The sequence below is a fragment of the Silene latifolia genome, chromosome Y (assembly GCF_048544455.1).
Source record: "Silene latifolia isolate original U9 population chromosome Y, ASM4854445v1, whole genome shotgun sequence".
Classification (NCBI taxonomy): Eukaryota; Viridiplantae; Streptophyta; class Magnoliopsida; order Caryophyllales; family Caryophyllaceae; genus Silene; species Silene latifolia.
The window spans coordinates 284757466-284762949 of NC_133538.1; positions in this window are offsets into that span (position 1 = coordinate 284757466).

Genomic DNA, 5484 nt, shown 5'->3' on the forward strand with positions numbered 1-5484 from the left:
GGATTACTCCTGCAGATTCGAAAATTTCGGTCTCTTTAAAACCCCTCCCACCTTCATTCATTCATTCATTCATTCATAAACACTACCCACAACATCAAAACCCTCATCCTCTCCATCACAAAAAAAAAACCCTCAACAACATTCACCAAAAACAAATCAAATCATCCTTCCAACAACAAATCAATCACTCCTTCTTCAATAAAAATCAAAACCAAGCACAAAATCTTCAATCTTTGAGTCGAGTTTTGATTTCATAAAAACAAACCTTTCACCTTTAAATCGATTTGGGTATACTACAAATTGAAGATTTTTCATTCTTTTCTTGATTAGTTCATCAGCGACAAGAGGACTAAAGGAGCAACAAAGGCACCAAGAGCTAAGGCACTCTCACACAAGGCAAAAGGCTCTTCAAGCAAAGAAAGCATTGGCTATGGTGGTAGCAACACCAAACTTGGAAGTGCAACAACAACAACAACCTTCTATAGGAGCAACAACACCTTCTACTCAAATCGATCAACTTTTCCATTGTCAGGAGTAACTTTTATTCTGATGCCCATAGAAATACCTTTTGTCAGGTTTGCTATGAAGTCATTACTGATCCACCAAATTTATATGTGAAGATACCTTAGAAAAATTGGGTGTTCTTGAGCAAACTAGAGCCTTTTTCAATGCCATGGGGTTGAAGAAATTGTTTGAAACAAGGGAATTGACATACCCCTTCCTTACCTTGGAATTTTTAAGTTCTTTGAAAGTCACCAAAGTTGAGAATAGGGAGAATCTCGAGGTTTCAGTCTAGCTAATGTTAGTAGACGCATTTCCTTTGAGGAATTGAGTGAAATTTTGGGTCTTAGTGATGAACCAAGTTATTTTAAAAATTATGGAAGTATGACCCGAACCCCTTTGGGAGGCATTTTCGGGAGGAAGTTGAGGACTTTCATGCGAAGTCGTGCTCTTTTGGTCCACCATCCAGGGCATAAGAGTATGGCCCAAGGTCGTGGAAACACCATAATTGCAGGAAAGATACCAACCATTTCACCAAACAGTTTTATTCTCCTTGAATCGGCTTTGAACATTGGAAGAGTACACGCAAGCCTTAAAATTCTTTGAGGCTCTTGGTAGATAGATGGCTCAACATTGATTGTGGGAAGAAGAGGCACTACGCGTTGTTGTCAATGGCGGCCTAGTCACTATCCTAGCTAAGCACTTTGATCCTAACCTCAATAAGGATAACAAGTACAAAGCAAAGGAGGGTGGCCATCTTGTTGATATGCATACTATGATACAGAGTTCAAGTGGGTTGCCCATTGCCCCTTGACACTAAGTATGGATGACTCACTAGTGAAGCTAGATCGTTCACCTTGCCTTGAAGATTTGTCGTCTAGCGTCCACGGACTAATTATCTACTTCCCCTTTCTAAAGAGGCCGAGTATATTGTTCAACAACAAAGGTGATCTTGAAATGCCCTCCTCTTCCATTGTCATACCACCTTACCCCTTTGAGTATGAAGAGTTCAAAGCGGAAGGAGTTGAAGCTAGAAAAGATTATGTGACTCTTCTCATTGCAAGCAATGCTACAAGCAAGCCTTTGAGGATCGGAAAAATGCTTACTTGGTCCAATATCCACCCCTCCTACACTTAGCTAGGCAAGGACTACTTGATCCATCATTGTCCTTTGCCTAGTTGAAGCGAGATAGAAAAGTCCTATTTAAAGTGTGCATCTAGGGTCGTTTTGGGTGACAATGAGGTTGTTGGTAATGATGAAGAAGTTGATGATAACATTGATGAAGAAGCAAGTGAAGAAGGAGAAAGGATGGTGAAGATGATGATGATGAAAGCGGGATGAGGAAGAAAGTGAAGAAGCAAATGACAAAGGGAAGTAAGCAATTTCAAGCCCACTTCAATAGAAAGTAATCGGTAATGCTTGCGGAAGATCTAGCAAGCCTTGGAGACTCTACACCCTCTCATGGTTTGTCTGTTTCTCTCTGTTTTAATCATAATTTTTAATCATTCATTGTATTAGTCCTAGCACCATTGGGGCTCCTACCAGTGCCATTGAGGTGTTCTCATTTTTATTCCCATTTCCAAAATCAAAATGACAATTAATTTCCATACTTAGCATAGTGTGTGCATGAACTACAAACGTCTGTGGACATTAGCAATGGTATCTCACTCGGTTTGAGAGTTAATGCATACTATGGTAATCGAAATTATCTCTCAAATCAATGCTAAAACCATGCATCATAGTGGTAGCTTAACGTGGAATTCATTTCAAACTATAGAAATCATGCATCATCTTGCATAATCCATCATTTTGGCCATGAGGACAATGCCCGCACTATGGTGTAATGGGACAAATTATTTATTTAACTCTTTCAAAAAATCCCAAAAATTAAAAATCTCAAAAATCATAAAAATTTAACTTAAACCAAAAACATGTTTATTTCCTTTTTGTAATCTTATATATATTGTCTTTATTATTAATGTGTTTTATTTCTATCACTTGTTCACATTGATTGACTTCACATAAGCATAAAGTTAGATATTAAAGACCACATGGTAGTCTCTCCAATCTCCTTTTTCCTCTTTATATTAATGACTATGTGGCTTTATTTTGATTGATCGCGGTATAATGCTGGAACCAGGTTTTCATTGGTTTATATGTCGTATTAGTTGATAGAATCACTTGCGTTAGGATGTTTATATTAGTTGCATCATGGCATGTAGTTTGCATTTTAGAAATGTTTTGAAAAATGCCTAATTAGGTCCTGACAAAAAGACTAAGGCATTACAATCATTTGTTCAACTTAAGACTTTGCCTACTAGAATGGTTGTAAAACACCCTAGATAGTGTCATACTAGTGTCTTTTGATCTAGTGACTCAAAGCCTAGTCGAGGAGTTCACAGCCACTGTGAACTATAACCCCGTGGATGCGATGGACTTGGTTGCTAATTTGTTCAGGTGACCTTATTTGACTAATGATGCGCAACTAAAATATTTTCTATCAATAAGCAGAGTGCTCATTTCAAAGAGTTTGTCATGTGGAAGTAATGTAATGCCAGAAACTCAAATGTTATGAATTGTTGAAAGTTGAGAAATTTAAGTTGTTTTGATGGAGCGTACCTTCGATGTGCTTTGGTGCGGGATCCATTGAATTTGGGCCCCAGCTCTACGGTTTTGGTCGGCCGCCCGGAGACGGGTGACTATCACCCACAGAAAAGCTATTATCAGAGGGAGTTAAGAACGGTTTACCTAATAAGCGATTAAGCGAAAGCAAGGACACTAGCCGGAAGGACAAACCCCATCTTTAAATTTTGAAATGTGAAAGTGAAATGAGGACAATTTTGAATACTAGTCATATACACCCGTTGTGAATAAAGATTTGAGCATTTCATTCCAAAAAAGCCTTTGTTAAGCCACTTGGTGAGCTTGGGATGATCCATGACCTTTACTTTTTGTAAGAAAATCGAGACTTGTCATGTCGTATGCTCTAGCATCAAGGATCATCATTTAACCACCATCGTCGCTCTTGAATAAGCATTTTGGAAATTGAGATGAGTAGTCTGGTTAACACCATTTAGGTGATTAGTCTGCATCCTCTTAAGACCCAATGATAATTTATTTGAACTGATGTTGTGAGTTCCGTGCTCTTAAATTTATTCCTCTTTAATTTTCCTCATACTTGGTATTGAGGAGTGTTATTCTTTTATTGTTCATCCATTATGTGATTTTGTGTAATGTTTGGATGTGTGCCATTTGCAAGACCCACCTTGCCTTGCGAAGAAGCATCTACCTGCATGGATTTGTCTTGTTGTGAAGTTGAAAGTGGGTGGGAACCGCTAATTATCTCTGTCGGCTATTATTATTAGGATAGGTTAGTATTGGTCCTAGTCTTTGTCACCTCTTTACTCGGGGCGAGCAAGAGTTCGATTTTGAGGATATTTGTGTGTGACCATGGTGAAATGTCTTCTTCGAGGATTAGCCTTGTTTACATGCTTTTTAGTGCTTATTTAGGTCATTTCTTATCTTTATTAGTTCTTTGTTTTGTGCTGATTTTTGATCCTTGGTAGGAAAGATGAAATCTGCATTTTCATGCAACCAGAGACTAAATTGATCGAATTCAATGACCAAGCATCATCGGGAAGGCAATTAGAAGGCGCTGTACGTATTATAGTAGAAGAGCAATGTTGAGAAAGGATCCTTGAGTCTCAAGAAATCCCCAAGAAATTTATGAAAGAAAAGGGAAAGAAAAGAAAGAAGATATGTTCTTTGAGTGACAATGGCGGATTATACTAATCCCGTCAAATCATAGCCAATGTATTAAATGACTGCTCTGTTAGCATGATTCACCTCCACAATCATAGGATTCCACCTTGCAGATCCGCTCAGTTCGCGGCAATCCGTAGTCGGCCTTATTCGCCGGTTAAATAGGCGCAGTGTCTTCTCGAGCTACGAAAGAAAGTAGCTCTACGAAAATCTGGCTCCTCCTTGCTTTCGATCTAAAAGTGTAATTACTGGTTTTAGCCTGATTAACCTAATGCATCCTCCTAATTTCACTATAAATACCCCATTAGTCTAATTTGAGGAGCATGTTCTTCTTATCAATAATTAGTGTAGTTAATATCAATCAAATCTCTCTTCAATATTGTAATCAAGTATTAATCAAGTTTTAATCCAAGTTTTAGTTCTTTAATCTCTCTTTGTTCATCCTTTATTTTGGGTAATTGAAGATTATTTGGTTATTATTGGGATTGACAACCTCTCAATCTAGCATTCAAGTACTTCTATTATTCTTGCTTTATTATTGGAATCATTAGTAGGTATAATCTCTTAATCCCTTTTAATTATTGTTAATTACTTTTTTATTCATCATGTTTCATTTGTTGGTATGATTGACAACCTTGCTAGCATGATCAACATGATAATGAGTGAGTAGTCTCTTAGCTAGGTTAATGGGTGATTAGGGGAAACCAACATGGGGAATGATTTTTTGATCTCAACTCATGCACATAAAGATATTTTACTTAAATGCTAAGCCTATGAATCCTCGTATTTACTATCATCTTCTATCTTTTTCAGCAGAACTTATGAAACCTGTAACTAAAATCTCAATGGGCTCACATATCTTATTATAAGAAAATTAAATTAAACTTGTAGGTGTTATACAAATCTAAATAATCCGACTCAAAGGATCCAAGCTTTCTAGGATTGTAAGATATAACTTAACTCAATCCATCACAACAATAATTGCTTGCTTATAATTTGAGAACATGTTTGTATGATCATATCCCATGATTCCCCTATGATCCATGACTACCTAGTGCCTTTAATCAATTGTTTACACCCCTTTAATTCATCTTGCTAGTTTATTTTCATTGCTATTTTAGTTTAGTGACCTTCTACATCCGCGATTTGTGACACCCCTACTAGACATCACTAAGTTTTCAATAAAAATCATTCATTTCGACTCCGTCCCTTGAGATCCGA